Source organism: Lissotriton helveticus, chromosome 1_1 (assembly GCF_964261635.1).
Source record: "Lissotriton helveticus chromosome 1_1, aLisHel1.1, whole genome shotgun sequence".
Taxonomy (NCBI): domain Eukaryota; kingdom Metazoa; phylum Chordata; class Amphibia; order Caudata; family Salamandridae; genus Lissotriton; species Lissotriton helveticus.
This window is the reverse complement of record NC_136057.1, coordinates 199,872,645-199,889,916: the sequence shown is the minus strand read 5'-3', so window position 1 is coordinate 199,889,916 and position 17,272 is coordinate 199,872,645. Positions and strand designations below refer to the sequence as shown.

At 48.0% G+C, this 17,272-nt stretch overlaps 1 protein-coding gene across 5 annotated transcripts in view; it reads right to left on the bottom strand.

The window, feature by feature from the left end:
* The window catches only part of DMAP1 (DNA methyltransferase 1 associated protein 1), a 588,998-nt gene that overhangs the window by 241,887 nt on the left and 329,839 nt on the right, over positions 1–17,272 (bottom strand). The gene's annotated exons all lie outside the window — the stretch shown is intronic.

The following is a 17,272-nucleotide window of genomic DNA, read 5'->3' as shown; positions in this document are numbered from 1 at the left end:
GCCACCTCTCCACGCCCTACAACATCCGAGAACTCTCTATGTTCGGAGATACGTGTCATGCTAGGGAACATGGAGAAAGGCCTGCAAGGCAGCATGTCAGAGATCAGTACTAAAATCGATGCACTGACGTATCGGATGGACCGCATGTCCGAGAGAGTGGACAAGCACGCGGAGAGGCTGGACATGGCGGAACGACGGCTTACAGAGGCGGAAGAGGCGCAAACGGAGTGGGATAAGGACCGCAGGCAGTTTGGGCGACTGCTCCAAGTCATACAGGATAAGACAGAAGATTTGGAGGCGCGCTCGCGGCGATCTAACCTACGCATCACGGGAGTGGCGGAATCCACTAGCACCGGTAAAATGGAGCTGTTTGTGGAGAAACTCCTTCAGACCCTTTTAGGGGAAGATGTCTTCTCCCCTATGTTCATTATAGAAAGGGCCCATCGCACTCTGGGGCCGAAACCACAACCAGGTCTCCCGCCACGACCAATCATAGCGAAGCTATTAAATTATCGTGATAGAGACTTGGCACTGCGACTAGCCAGAGAGAAGGGACAGCTACAGTTCGAGGGCATGAACATCTCCCTCTTCCCGGACTTCACGGCGAGGGTGCAGGAGGAAAGGAAGCGTTTTGCCCCCTACAAGAAGCAGCTGAAAGACCTGGGGCTCGACTACGCCATGCTGTATCCTGCGAGGCTTCGCATCAACAGGCAAGGCCACTCTCACTTTTTCACCGATCCCGCGGAACTCAAGAAATCCTTAAAGGAATGGGAGAAGGACAACCGCAATAGTCAGAGGAGTCAGCGGGATGACGTGGATGCCTCGTCCTCCTTGGAGGAACAGGAGTAGCCGGACATGTGGGATATGTTGCGGAACTGATGGAGCTGAGCTGCTCGAGAGCTGGGACACGGACGGAGTGGGCCCATTGTGGCAGGTGTCTGGGGTGAGATCCATCTGGTTACCACCGGGGTAGTTTGTATGTGCTGTGGTATGGCGGAGGGATACTCAACCGGCTGGGGGCAGACCCGGGGTAGGCCTCTCCACATGGGGATCTGTCATTATCTGACTGAAAAGACTAGAGCTGGCAGGGTTAACTGCCATTGGGCGGGGGGCGAGGTGGGAGCACGCAAGGGGTCACAAGCCTTGGTATTCCTGCTGCGCCGTTGGCCGGCTAGGTTCCTCTGCCCTTACGCTTTTGGCCCCCTTGGGGGCTCTTTGGGGTGTTGTAGAATTCATTGTTGAGCAAGGGGGGGAGGTTGGGTGGTGAAGGGACCTGTATGACCTGGTTGGCGATAGTCGGCTGTGGGTGGGTGGGAGGCAGTTTACTGGTTCGCCTGTTGGGACTGTTGTGTGTGTTGAGTAAGGGTGGTGCACGGGGAGGGTACTTGTGTGTTCAAAGTTGTGGGGTTGCTCATGGGTTGTGGTGTCTGAGCTCCAGGGAGGGGCAATGTGTGATGCTGTGTTTTGCTGCCTCTCCGGTGCTCCCGGTGGGTGCCCCTGCTCAGGGGAACACTACTCAAGCTATCTTTAGACTACCGATGGATCAGTCACAATTGCAATGTCGAATGCCGCCTTGACTGATCCCACCAGCGCCCCACACAATCTCAAAATGTTGACATGGAATGTACGGGGCCTAAATGATCACCGCAAGTTGAGGAAAGTCCTTAGTTACCTGCACCGCCATAGGGTTGACCTAGCCCTTCTACAGGAAACCCACTTGCCTATTCACAGTAGGATGTTACAGACGCGGGGACTGGCGGGACACATAGTGGCGTCTGGCTTCACAACACACTCCCGGGGGGTGCTGACCTGGGTTAGCCCGTCCTCGCAACTGAAATTGATTCCGGTGGCGGTGGACACTGAGGGGCGGTATGCCTTAGCCAGATGTGTGGGTAAGGGACTAGACCTTTTAGTTGTTAATGTTTACGGTCCTAATTATGACAATCCTGACTTCTATGTTGCCCTGTCCGCACTCTGTAGGAAGCACACACAACCTGGGATGTTATGGGGGGGTGATTTCAACTTTGTTTTTGACCCTGAGAAAGACCGCTCCACAGGCCCTGCCCGGAGGCCGGTCGCTTCTGCTGCCTATATGAGAGCCGAATTAATCAAACTTGACTTGGTTGACGTTTGGAGGGAGAAGCACCCCACAATCGGAGGCTTCACACACTACTCGGCCTTCCATAATGTCCACACTCGTATAGACTACTGGTTGGCGACGTCTTCGGTTCAGCGTAGTATTGGCAGATGCGAGGTGCTACCACGCACCCTCTCTGACCACTCTCCAGTACTAATTCATATCACCACAGCCCGGAGGGGTATCCCAGCATTTACTTGGAGGTTTCCCCCCTTCGCCCTGTTGGATGAGGTGTTTAGGGGCGGACTGGCGGAGGATATTGAGGGATTCTTTGCTACGAATCTGGGTTCAGTAGACCACTTTTCCACGGTGTGGGAGTCGTTTAAAGTCTTCATTAGAGGCATGGCCATGTCCAAACACTCCAGTACACTACGCACTATTAGGCGAGAGTTAACCTCGATGGAAGCCAACTTGGCAGACTTAGTGGCTAAACAGCTCAGAGACCCTGGTTCCGACATTGGTTCGGAGCTCGCCCCTGTGTTAGCAGAGTACCAGGAGCTGGCGGATAGGGAGGTCCTATACATGGGGAAATATGCCACGGCCCGTGTCTATGGAGAAGGGGACAGGCCGGGCGCCCTTCTGGCCCGTATGGTTCGGGGTTCACGCAAACCTCTAATCGTGGACGAACTGTCCACCCCGGAGGGGGACGTGGTCACAGATGAGGAGCAAATTCTAACGACCTTTCGTCAATATTATGCGGACCTCTATCGATCCAAATCCCAAGGGGCGGAGGACGCCATTGACGATTATCTAGGACATATAGCAATGCCCTTCTTGCGAGATTCCGATAGGGAGTTCCTTATGGCCCCCTTTCACGAGGACGAAACTCTGGATGCCTTGGCAGGCATGAGAGCGGGTAGTGCACCGGGCTCTGACGGGCTCACGGTAGGCTTCTACAAAGCCTTCTCAGGAATTCTACTCCCCCACTTGGTCACCCTCTTCGACGAGATCTGCGAGGATGGGGAAATGCCACACACTATGCGGGAGGCGTTGCTAGTCACCATTCCGAAACCGGGGAAGCCACTGAATATGTGCAGTTCGTATAGACCCCTTAGTCTGCTAAATGTAGATGCCAAAATATACGCGAAGGTACTGGCCAATCGGCTGGCCCTCCTAGTCCCGGACCTGGTGGCCCCTGAACAGTCTGGGTTCGTCCCATGTAGAAATCTGACGTACAATATTCGTACGGTCCTGGGCACCATGCAGCATGTGCGGCAGGAGAATAGCGCGTTGGCGATTTTCCTGGATATGGAAAAAGCGTTCGACTCTGTCGAATGGCCGTTTATGATCCGGGTACTTCGGAAATTGGGCCTGGGCGAACCATTTTTGCAGAGGATTGGAGCGCTGTATCACCGACCGGCGGCCAGACTCAGACTGGGGGATAGAGTGACGGCACCGATACATATCGGTAGAGGGACGCGGCAAGGCTGCCCCCTGTCGCCGCTTCTTTATGCGCTGGTCGCGGAGCCATTGGCTTGCGCCATCCGGGAGTACCACAGTCTGGAGGGGATCAGTTTCCCCACCTATAAGATAGGGATATCCACGTACGCTGATGACACCTTACTGTACGTACGAGACCCAGAGTCTAACCTGACATCAGTCCTCCGGGAGGTGGTCCGCTTTGGCTCACTCTCAGGGCTGCGAGTGAACTGGGACAAGTCTATCGCATTCCCCCTCACTCCTGTGACACAACCCTTCACCATGGAGTACCCACTGCGGTGGACTACGGACTCGGTACGATACCTGGGCATACAACTGCACACTGACCCGGAAATCCTTGTCCGTGATAACTACGGCGTGGCCTTTGCCAAGCTAGTTGAGGACGTGGATACTTGGTGCAGGCTCCCGCTGTCCCTACTGGGCAGAATTGCCATTATGAAGATGATTATTCTACCCCGGTTTCTGTTTCTGTTCACGAATCTACCAGTGGTGCTCTCGAGAGCTTTCTTTCACCAGCTCACGCAGGTCCTCATTCGGCTGGCCTGGGCCGGCAAACAGCCCAGAATACGGTGGGCGACATTGATTCTCCCCTGCGACATGGGGGGCCTGGGGGCCCCAGACATGGAACGTTACTACCGTGTCGCGCAGGCAGCCCACTTGCACTCTTGGGTTCACGGGGACGCGCGTACGCCGCACTTGCTCCTGGAGCGACTCTTTGCAGACCCGCTCCCTCTTCTGGCAACGATCGGCCTCCCATTGAATCGATCGGTCGGGCGTCTTGACTCCCTTAGGGCGACTAACCACGCATGGCATGCACTGGTGCGTGCCCGTAACTGTGATAGGTTATATTCACCCCTGATGCCGATCGGATGGGCGTTGTGGTTGAGACCCCTGAGGGAGAAGGGAGTGGTAGAATCCCTTCGCTCTTTGGGCCTGGAGAAGATGGAGGACCTATTTGCGGAGGGCACACTTAAATCCTGGGGTCAGCTAGATCAGCAGACTGCGAGCCCCACACTGCTTCAGCAATTCCAGTTCCACAGACTGCGCTCGGCTTATCGGGAAGAATTTGGCCTGGCTATGCAGGAACCTGAGGAGATCCCAGAACTGTCCTATATTATTAAAACTAAATCTCCGGCTAAACTACTCTCGTCTGTCAACAAGTTAGGTGTGTCACACCAGAGACTAATGCCGTCTAAAGCCAGAGAGGCATGGCAGGAGGATCTACAATCGCCCATAGATGATGGCATGTGGCGATACTGCTGCTCCAGCACCCGTAAGATCTCGCTTAATGGCAGGCACAGGCTGGTGCATTTTAAGTATCTCCACAGGGTGTACTATACTCCCGAGCGACTGCACCGCTATGGCCTACGGCCCTCGGCGGAATGTGAACGCTGTCGCACTCAGGTTGCCGACTTTTTACACATGGCGTGGCTCTGCCCCGGCGTGCTAGCATTCTGGAATGAGGTGTTTGCGGAGCTTGATCAGATACTAGGCGTAACGCTCCCCAGGACACCGGCACTGGCGCTACTAGGCTTTTCTAAGCCACTCCCGCCTTCCCTTCGCCGACTGGCCGATCTGGCGTTATTGATTGCCAGGAGAGTAGTGGCATCCTGCTGGATGCGCGGACCGCTGCCCACCGTAGCCAGATGGAAGAGGGATCTGCGGTTTTGCTGTACCCAAACTGAGCTGTATAGTGAGTTGTTGCCACCTAGAAGTAGACCGAAAAACTTCTGGGACCTCTATAAGGAATATTTGCGGGAGGGGGAGGAAGGTAGTTCTGACACGTCTGAGGTGGTGGATCTCCAGGACCAAGTTTCAGAGTAGGGGGTATGGGATAAGGGGTGGTACGGGACATGGTTTTCACACACCACGTTTATCCTAGTGTGGACAGACTTGACACTCCACGGAACACACAAGGGTGGGTGGGTAGAGTTTGGGATTGGGGTTAGGGGGGGTTTCTGGACGTTCTTGTTCCACTGTTGACCTAACATGGCAAGAGACCTTTCCTTTGAGTTGTTATCAATGTGTAATCAGTTGTCGTGCTGCGTAGAGTGTTGCCTTCGTGGGGGAGCTCATATCAATTATGCGGAGTCGTGACCTTTGCATAATGCCACCGGGCCCCCGGGATGCCGGTTAACATGGCTGTGTAACATCTTTTGATTGAGGACTTGTTGAGCTCCAGGTAGCCACGTAATTTATGCTTGCCAATGCATTTGTAACGACACTGAATTTGATGCTAATAAAGGTTTCTTGAAGAAAAAAAAAAAAGAAAATGTTGCTGCTTTGCAAATATCAGCAATAGGAATGTTCTCGAAAAAGGCCATACAACCTCCTACTTTCCTAGTGGAGTGAGCTTTAAATGGAACAGGTAAAAGACTTTTAGCTTTAGCATAGGAAGAAGGGATGCATTTGACTATCCATATTGAAATCCCAGATTTAGAAATTGCCTTTTCTATGTGAGGAGGTGTGAAGGCAAAAAAAATGTATTTAGTCTTTTTGAATGTTTTGGTCCTGTCAATATAATACATTAGAGCTCTTTTAACATTTAAAGTATGTAAATCTCTCTCCGCAACCAAGTCTGGTTGCGGAAAGAAAACAGGTAATTCTATTAATTAAATAATAAGAAAGTTGGACACTACGTTTGGAAGGAATATAAGGTTTGTTCTAAGTACTACCTTGTCCCTGTGCAGTTGGAAGAAATGTTCCTTAACCCCTTCGACGCTCATGACGAGCTGGGCTCGTCATGCAGTAGCCTCCCAGCACGCTCATGACGAGCCCAGCTCGTCATGAATAATGGGTTTTTGTAAATCCCAGCGCAGCAGCAGAATATGATGAGCTTCCAAGTGGTTAAGGGTTAAGGCCTGCATTTCACTAACTCTCCTAAGTGAAGTAATGGCAATTAAAAAGGACAGTTTCCAGGATAAATATTTGTGAGAATGTGCCCTCTTTCGCTGAATTGCTGATGTTCTTTGACTGAGTGTGCCCTGGGGTCCTGCTAATCAGGTACCCAGGGCCTATGTTCCTTCCCTTAAACTGAATTAAAGCCTAAAACCCATTTGGCATCTCTGGCCACATGTCAGCCCCTGGTAAATGGCACCACAGGCACCTAGGGCACTGTGACAAGAGAAGGCCTCTAAGGGCTGCAGCACTTATTGTGCCACCCTTAGGGCTGCAGCTCTCTACCCCTACTGTGGCCAAGTCCAATCCTGGGCACTGTAAGTGCAGTGCTGCCATTAAGAATATATGGTGCTGGGAGTTTGTCATTACGTACTCTACAACACCATAATGGCTACACTGAAAACTGGGAAGTTTGGTATTAAACTTGTCAGCACATTAAACCCACACTGATGTCAGTGTGGGATTTATTGTAAAATTTACAACAGAGGGCATCTTAGAGATGCCCCCTGAAACTCAACCAACTTCTAGTGACCCGACTGAGTGGCTGCCACCAACAGACATGTTTCTGAACCCCTGAGTCGAGCCCTGCTGATTTACGGGGCCTGAAACAATGCACATCCTGGGACGAGGAGCCAAGGGTTCACGAAGGAGAAGCTTCATAGGCATGCTGCCTTTGTGAGCCTCTCCAGACCAATTGCTGCTTTCAACAATTGGTCCCCACTGGTTCTACACCCCACTTTGTAAGGGAGAACCGGCGGGAAAAACAAGTGAGGGAAAGAGGTGTGCCTACCTCTGCCAACTCCACCCCTCAGGTGGAGGAGACGAGGTGAAGCACAACCTCGAGTCCCCGCCATCTTGAGGATGGGGGGACCCAGCCAACCAGGGACAGGCACCGGATTTGCTCAAACCAGTCCACTCTGCACCCGCGAACCCGGCCCGAGCTCAAGTGGAAAAACACCACGAGGAGGTCACCGCGGTGACCCTAACCCGAAATCCGGTGACCCCTGACCTGCCTCAAGCCTCCAGCCGACGCCTGCAGCCTAAATCCAGAAGGCCTCCCTAACCGCAACAAGGATCTGGTAAGAAGATCCGACCTCAAAAAGCACCAATGAACCCGACACCCCACTGCCTTGAGTGCCCAAACCGACTGTGTCTAACCAACCCTTAACTTCCCAAATTACCTCTCCAAGTTGTGGTCGCACCCAGAAGTCCTTCGTATCGCTGCCTGCAGTGCTTTTGAAAACCGGAGGTTCTCCATAGAGAACAACAGGGTGCCCAATGTCAAAACAGCACTCTGCACCCGGCCACCCCAGTGCCGCTGAGGGTGCAACTTTTGTGCTACTTTCTTTCCCCATTTGCCCTGACCTTAAAGCTAGGAGCTTTTCTCCCACAACCCAGTGGCTTACTTTCCAACAGCCACCAACCGGAGGACCGCTATCCCCCATTGGATAACATTGGGCCTCAACACTCAGCCGCCCTAGTGCCGCTAAGGGTGCAACAACAGTGCATGACTGACCCTGGGGGACCCCTGAGTCTAACCCCAGAAACTTAACTCCCACAGTCGATCACTTACCTGTGAACCGTTAACCTGTTTTCCCTTCATAGGATAACATTTCCACTTTTTCTCCAAAAAGTTTTGGTGTGGATTTTTGAAATATAAAAATATTCTTTAAATATCACACAAATAAACAAAACGTGTTTACTTACCTGTTTGCAGGAAATGTTCCAGTGCTGAATCTAGGTATCCAGCACTGAGTAAGAAAAGCAACGTGAAAAGTAACTTACCTGCAATTTACTGGGAAAAGCCTATTTATTTCAATGTACTGCTCCAAAAAGTTTCCAAGTGTGGAGTTTTGAAATCTAAATATACTCTTAAAAAAACATTTGAATAACTAAACGTAATTACTTACCTGTTTCCAGGAAATGTCCCAGTGCTGAATCTAGGTATCCAGCACTGATTTAGAAAAGTAATGTAAAAAGTAACTTATCTGAAATTCACTGAAAAAGCCTATTCATTTCAATGTACTGTATTTGCTAAGTGTTCCAGCTTACTGCATCCCCTGTAAACCAAACAAAGTACAATTTCTATTGCATTTTCAAACTGTTCTATATCCAGTAACTTATTACTGAAAAGTATTTAATGCTTACCTGTGCAAGCTTGTTTGGTTCAAAAAATAAAACAGTATATATTTTTATACAAGCACAATTGGCCTAGTGTTCAGTTATGGAGTGTGTGAATTAATTTGCTGACATCAAATGCTTAACACTGTCCTCTGATACTGCCTTACTGCTCGACCGCTCTACCACAATTAGAGAGTAAGGTTCAATCTAAATTTAACCTCTGCCTACCTCTGGGGTCACTTGGACTCTATACACACTATACCTCATTATGGTGTAGTATATACAGAGCCGTTTTCTTACAATATTGCAATTGACAAGAGTGGAGTGGAGTGGTACGAATGGAGGCCCCATAAGTCATGTCAGTATCATGTTTAAGTTCCATGCTAGTGCAGGTGGAAGTCTGGGAGGAATGATTATTGTATGTCCCTCTATAAAAGCTTTGATAACAGTTATTTTAAATAATGACAAGTGTTATCTATTTTGCATATAGGCTGCAATAGCTGCAAGGTGTAATCGCATAGAAGTATAAACCAACACTGTGATTTACAAATGCAATAATTAAGTAATGATTGCCAGTACTTTTGCATTGAGGTGGTTGATGTTTTGTTTCTGGCAGTAAATAACAAATCGTTTCCATTTAGCCACATAACATTACCTTGTGGTAGGTTTGCAAGCTTCTTTGAGAATGCCCATACATTGATGTGGTAAGTTTAAGTACCCATATTCTAAGACTTCAGGAGCCATATTGCAAGGTTCATTTCCTTGGGATTTGGGTGTCTAAGTGTTCCTTTGCTCTGTGTGAAAAGGTCCGAGGTGAGGTGAAGCTTCTCATGTGGGACTAGTGAAAGCTCCAACAGTGATGAAAACAATGGTTGGCGAGCCCATGTTGGTGCTATAAGTATCATTGTAAGAGATGTTTGGGTTTCTTTACCACAAATGGAAGTAGTGGGAGTGGAGAAAAAGCTTATGCAAATATCCCGGACCAGTTCATCCATAAAGCGTTTCCCATGGGACTGTTGGCGCGGGTACCTGCTTGCAAAGTTCAGGCATTTTGTATTTTCTAGGGTTGTAAACAGAACCACATGTGAAAACCCCCATCTTTGAAAGTATGGTAGGAGGACTGTGGAGTTGAGTTCCCGTGTGCGGACTTGTTGCTGCGTCCTGCTTAGAAAGTCTGCAACTCGATTGCTTGTCCCTAGGACATGTTCTGCTAGGAGATGAATGTTGTGATGTATTGCTATGCTACATACTTTCCGTGCTAATCGAGATAATTGGAGATAGGGTGTTCGAATAAGGACAATTTTGTGTTTTAGGTTAGGCAGGAAGGCTTTCACTGCCAGGGGAACAGCTTGCAGCTATCGGGGATTGATATGGAGATCCTTGTGTTTGGAATCCCACACACCGTGAATTGTGAGATTTTGTATATGAGCTCCCCAACCACTTAGGGAAGCACCTGCTGTTAGAATTATTTGTAGAACTGGGACTTGAAACAGTTACCCCATAGATAACTTCTGTGGATTCCACCATTACAGAGAGCGATGTGTGTGGCTGTCTACCAGCACTAAATCGTGAAGTTGACACAGTGACTGGGTCCATTGATGGGAGAGACATTCCAGGAGAGGTCTTGTGTAGTCTGGCATGAGGAGCTATTGAAATCATAATGTCCAGAAGTCGTAGAAATGTTTTGGCTGGGATTTGAGCCCCAGTTTGAATCCGTTAAATTAATGTTACTATGCTGTTCATTCTGACTGTATTTGGGTATGCCAACGCGGATTGTGTGTTGAGCATGGCTCCTAGATACGGATGTATGGTAGCTGGTTGTAGATGTGATTTTTGTAGGTTGATCATGAAACCAAATTGATGTAGTAAATTTAGGGTTTGTTGTGCATTTTGTTTGCAAAGGCTGAGGCGGTTTGTTTTTGTCGACCAGTCGTCTAAATATAATAAGAAATGGATGTTTTGTCTGAGGAGATGTGCTGCTACTACAGCTAGACATTTTGTGAAAATCCATGGTGCTGTGGTAATTCGAAAGGAAAGAACTTTAAATTGACGATGGTTTCCTTGGGATTGAAACATTAGATATTATCTGTGCGCAGAATGGATAGGTATATGGAGGTGGGTGTCCTTTACGTCTAAGGCAGCCTTGAAATCTCTTCTGTAGTAAAGGAATTATCTCCTGAAGAGTGATTATATCGAACTGTTCTGATATGAAGTAATGATTCAGTGGTCTGTGGTCGAGAATGGGTTGTAGCGACCCATCATTTTTGGGGAATAACAAACTATAGAGAGCGTAGACTCCTGTTACCGAATACTGTTTTTGAAATAATTATATTGTTCCTTTTTGTAATACAGCAGTTATTTCCTGTTGTAGCAGATTTTAGGGTGGTATTGATAGTTTGTGTCTGTGGTATATTTGGAGGAGTTGTAATGAGCTCCAGACAGAAATCATGTTGGAACATATCTAACACCTGTTGTGATGGATTTCAATATTGAGAGAAAATTTTGAAGACAACCCTCTACCTGTGTTAAAAGGTCTGGGAGAATGGTAAGGAAGTCATTTTGAGGTACGGGTATTATTTCCACGACCTCTTCCTTTAAAATTGTTTCCTCTGTAAGAACCACTGTAGAATTTGTTAGGAGTAGAGGATTGTTCCTTGTTTTTATATGCTGACCCTGTGTTGTCTGAGTAGGCAGACCTTGCAACTTGTTAATAGTTGGGCCTACAAAATGAACCACAGTAGGTGCTTGTTTGGAGGGACCCCACTGATTTGGCGACCTCAGTGTCATTTTCTCAAGGGCTGTGTCAAATGGGAGTTTTAAAATTGCCTGTAGTACCTCAGGCTTAAATCCTGAGACACGTAGCAATGGATGCCTATGTAATAGGATGTTATTATTTATACCTCTAGCTGCAGTGTCAGCTGCATCTAGAGCACATTTTATAAAGTTATTGGTAATGAGTTTTCCCTCATCAACAGATTCCTGCCCCCTTTTACTGTGTTCTTCTGGGAGGTGTTGGAGGAGCCCCACCCATTTCGTCTCAGTGAGTTCTATCATATCTAGCTAATAGAGCCGGACTCTTGGCTTACACCCATGGCTGGCTGATTGTGCAGCTACATGTTTTCTAGAAGCATCTATTAGTTTACATTTGTTTTCTGGGGGAGGTGCATCTCCTGATGTTTGGGAGTTTGCCCTTTTTCGTGCATTAGACACTACTAGAGAGTCTGGGGTTAACTGACCTCGAATATTTGTAGGATCTGAGGGTGCAGCTTTATACTTTTTGTCAATGCGTGGTTTTATGATTCTAGCCATGACAGGTTCTTTAAAAATATCCTCTGTGTGATGTGCCATGATTTTAAAGATTTTGGGAGCCCCGTTGAAGATTAGATGAGGTTTGAAAAAGGAAATCCTATTCGATTGTGTCCCTTTGTAAAGGTACTTGATGGAAAGCTGCTGCCCTTTTATTAGATACTGATACGCAGAGGCATCATCAGGTGGTGATGGTCGAATGGGATAGAGATCAGAGTCTCTATCCACTTGTGGATTGCCAGGATGTATGTTCTGTGGTATATCATTATTATCCTCTACTATAGGTGAGTGAGGAGACATGCCACTGGCCGCAGATAGTTGTGGTGAGTGAGGTGGTGGAGTGGAAGGTAGGGGTGGTATTTATGGTTAGGTGAAAGTGGAATATGAATGTGCAAAGGGCTAGTGGCAGCATCACTCTTTTCTTCTTTGAAGGCTGTAGAGGAATGTCCAAAGGCTCTTGGAAATATAACTGTTTCCTAGAAGAGTGAGATTTTGCTGGTTGATTAACTATTTTCTTTGTCCCAGGCTCAATTTGGAGCGTTTTCTGCCTCAGATGGAGCCGTTCCCACATTACAAAGAGGATAGGAATAGCACGCTGTTAGCTGCTACAGGGACAAGCTGTGTTGATTGCTGCCTACTTTTAAAATTATCGTAATACCTGAGTGATTTTCGACTCGCTTTTAAAATTATCTGTGTGCTGACATCTGATTTAATAATTATTTTAAAAACACTGCACTTTCCATTTACGATCGTATTGCTTGCACTATAATTGAGCTCAAGAAGCACCACTCACCACTTGGTGACTCCTCAGTCTTCCTACTTCCGACCACCATCTTAGGTGTGTGAGGCCAGAGACGCTCCCTGGATTTGTCTGGGGTAGCGTTCTAGTGTTGCCGCGCTTTCTTGGCAAACTCTATTTAGGGGACCAGTTGACTTGTGCTGAACACAGAATAGGAACAGCACGCTGTTAGCTGCTACAGGGACAAGCTGTGTTGATTGCTGCCTACTTTTAAAATTATCGTAATACCGGAGTGATTTTCGACTCGCTTTTAAAATTATCTGTGTGCTGACATCTGATTTAATAATTATTTTAAAAACACTGCACTTTCCATTTACGATCGTATTGCTTGCACTATAATTGAGCTCAAGAAGCACCACTCACCACTTGGTGACTCCTCAGTCTTCCTACCACCATCTTAGGTGTGGGAGGCCAGAGACGCTCCCTGGACATGTCGGGGGGTAGCGTTCTAGTGTTGCCGCGCTTTCTCGCCACACACTATTTAGGGGACCAGCATGCAAGCGCGCAGCGCACGCACGCAGCGGAGCGCCAGAGGAAAGCCCGTCTGTGCCCGTCCGTGCCTCGGACGGGCCAGGGGCTAGAAATGCTGATGGAATAAAGTACTCCAGGGATGAACTAATTAACATAAGAAAAGGGATATGGGGAACACCTCCATCTACACATTCACCAAACCCTAGAAATCTTCACTGCGGTCTGATAAATAGCGGATCTTTGGTCAAACACCATCAGGAGGTGGCAAGTTTGTTAACGGACATGGACTTAGATGTCCTTTTATCACTGAGACCTGGACTCGTGCAGATACCTCGGTTGAACTAGGCTTTGCATGCCCGGAAGGGTATAACCTGTTCCACAAACCGAGGCCGAAAGGAAGGGTCGGGGGACTTGGGGTCATTCATAAGAATAAATGGGACTTCTCCCCTTTACAGATTGATGAGATAGCGGGGATAGAACTATTGGGGTTCTCTTTGCAAGAACCCAAGGGAAGAATCCTGACCGGAACAATTTGTTACAGGCCGCCCGGTGCGGATACACAATATCAGGCGCTGTTTGATTCCATTGCTGCCTTGGCTCTGACCCACGCTAGACTACTGATCCTGGGAGATTTTAACCTTTGGGATAATGGGTCCCTAGGAAATCATCTGAAGGGACTACAGGATATATGCGGTTACTGGGGCCTTGAACAGCTCGTACCAAAACCCACGCACTCAGGCGGAAATATCCTAGACCTAATCTTTGCAAACCAAACTGAGACTAAGATGATTGATATCTTACCTCAGTGTTGGACTGATCACTCCCTGGTTTATTTTCAGATCTCCCTACCAATTGAAGGGAATGGAAGTAAGGACCCGGTAACCTATAGGAGGGGGAGAAATTGGGCTAATCTGTCAATGGACAATACAAAACCCACTTTTATAAATGAAACACCCTATGACCCAGAGAGGTCAATAGATCTAAACTACCAGAAATACTGTAATCATATTTTAAGTACCCTGGATAGACACGCCCCCCTGAAAAAGGTTAAGAACAAAAGAAAGCCGTCTGCCCCTTGGTTCAATGAGGAGCTGAAAACCCTGCGATATCAATGCCGACTGGCAGAAAGAAAATGGCGAAAATGCTATTCAGAGTTAGACAAAAAACTTCTGAAAATACAGCAGGCAGAATATAAAAGGGCTATAGCTAAAACCAAAGCACTCTTCTATGCCACCACTATCCTTCAATCTCCCAATAGCACTAAAACACTCTTTAACATCATCAGGGACCTCTCACAACCTGCATGCATGAGCAATAAAGTGGTTGCAACCCAAGAGCTGTGCAACGAGATCGCCACCTATTTTGAGCAAAAGATCGCTAAAATTGTGGGGGGGCTGGAGGAGGGTAGAGATGGCAGTAAGGATATAGAAGACCAGCTGGCGGAGGAAGATTCGCCCACAATTTCATCGTCCTTGGAAAGGTTTACCCCTCTGACAATGGAGCTTTTCCTCAGCCTGGCACAAAGTGTGTCATCAGGGTCCCCGCTAGATCCCCTTCCACATAAGATCTGGAAGGAATATGGGCCAGAGCTGTTTCCCCGGTTGTACCAGATTTGTTACCAGTCTTTGGAGGAAGGCGTAGTGCCGGAGGTATGGAAGCAGGCAGTGGTCACTCCCCTGCTTAAAAAGTCTTCATTAGACCCCACAATTCCAGCACACTTCAGACCTATATTGCTCCTGCCCTACCAGATAAAGATTGTAGAAAAATTAGTCAGTAGGTCCTTATCAGGCTACTTGGAAGATAATTGCCTATTGGATAAGGATCAGTTTGGCTTCCGCCCAGGACATGGAACGGAAACTGCACTGGCGACCGTGTTGGACACTCTTCGAATGCGAGCTGACAGTGGCATCTCCTCAGTACTAGTACTGTTGGATATGTCGGCCGCATTCGACACGGTGCTGTACATGCAGTCCTGGTGCACAGACTGGAGAAACTGGGCGTGAAGGGCAGGGCCTTAAAGTGGCTCCAATCCTATCTGATGGGCAGGCAGCAGGTAGTGACCCTGGCCCCATTTACCTCCCCCAAGTCTCGGGTTGGCCACGGAGTACCACAGGGTTCTCGATTAGCCCGATTCTTTTTAATTTGTATCTACAGCCTCTGATCCCTATGATAAAGTCATATGGGATTGATCTGGTTAACTACGCCGATGACACCCAATTGGTGTTCTCCTTAGAGGGAAAGCAGGCAGTGACCATGGAGACCTTCCAGAACTGTATGAGTAAGGTCTCCAAGTGGCTGAAAATAAACTCTCCAATTTAACGAGGGGAAGACTGAGGTAGTCTATTGCCAAACACCGAAAATGAGCCAGCAGCCGTCCTGTGAGATTAGGCTCGCACCGGGAGCAGAGCCCTGTATCCCAGTGAAGACCGTGCGTAACCTGGGAGTTATGCTGGATGACGATCTCCAATTGACCTCACAGACAAATAAAACCATCAGTGTTTGCTGCGGCCTACTGAGAGCGCTCAGACAGATCTTGCCTCTTCTGCCTGATGCGACTAGACCACTAGTGGTCAGAAGTGTGATCATGGCAAGACTGGACTACTGTAACTCCCTATACCTGGGAGCTCCTCTTTACATCTTACAGGGGCGCCAGAGAGTCCAGTCCATGGCGGCTAAGCTGGCTCTAAACAGACCCCGTAGTTCTTCCACCACATTGGCACTTAGAGAACTACACTGGTTGCCAATTGGGAGTAGAGTTGCTTTTAAGTCTCTCTGCATTGTCTACAGAGCATTACACAACACGGGACCTATCCCATTACAGGAAAGGCTCACCTGGTACACACCAGCCAGGTCTCTGCGCTCCGCCAGCTTGGGGCTGGCAGTAACCACCAGGATTAGGAAGTCAAGGCTAGGTGGTAGAGCTTTCTGTACTTCGGCATCAAGGCTGTGGAACGAACTGCCTCAAAATATTAGACTGACCGATACCCTGCTTGAATTTAGAAAGTCTAAAGACATGGCTCTTTGCTAAAACCTAAAGACCTATTTTCAGGCTCATCAAACAGTATTGACTGTCGTTTCCATCTGACACAAACATTTCTGTATTGTTTTTCCATCTGAATTTTCCTTTCTGGCGCCAGGATACCCGTAGGGTGACAGATGCGAGGTATAAATATTAAATACAATACAATACAATAACTCCGGTGGAAATGTCGGTCCGAAAGTGAACTCTAGGACAAAGGATGTTTGGATTTAGATACAGCTGCGGTTGGATCTGAAATATTATTTTTTGTTTCAGAGATGAAACTAATGGTTGAGGAGTTGTAGAACCAGAGGTCGAGGAGGTAGAGGCCCCAGCTGTACGTGGAACTTTCAGAGACAAGCCCATGGGTTGGCTTCAGAGTCAGTTTTTTCAGTGTGGACCGTAAGCAGTCCTTTCGTACAGAGACAATGTTTTGGGCTTTGGATCAAGGGTAAAAGTACTAACAGTTCAATGCTTCTGTGCTGGCTGAAGGGTGGCTGAGTCCTGGTTGGAATCGGACTGTGAATCGAATAGTGTATTGATAACAAATTGTGCTGCTGATGCTGATGCTTTCTTGTCTTCCTCCTGTGGTTAACTGAAAATGTCCGGTACATCGTCCGTTTGCTCATGCTGCATCTCTTGGTGTCTATCTCAAAGGGTCTTTTATGATCGAAATGACTTACAGGCCTCACAGCTTTCCTCTCAATGATCCGGCAAGAGGAATAGGTTGTAAACGGAGTGTTGGTCGGTATGGGGGTATTTAGAGCGACACTTAGGATAGAAGCAGAACAGAGTTTGTTCCATTAGCAGGTCATTCTCTGAAGGACTGTAGAAGAAAGAAAAGGCCCAGTTGGATATGGCCCATGGGCCGAGGAAGCGAGTGCTCAGAAGGGTGATCGCTCGAAACAAAATAAAACTACGCGATAAAGACAATACCGTCGAGTGGAGATCAACTACAGAACCAAAGGAAGCCTGAAAGAGTCTCATAACTGGAGTGCTAGAGATTACATCTGAACCCATTGGTGGAAAAAAAGAATCTGGAAATGGAGTTGATGACGTGCGCAGTATCACAATGAGAAGG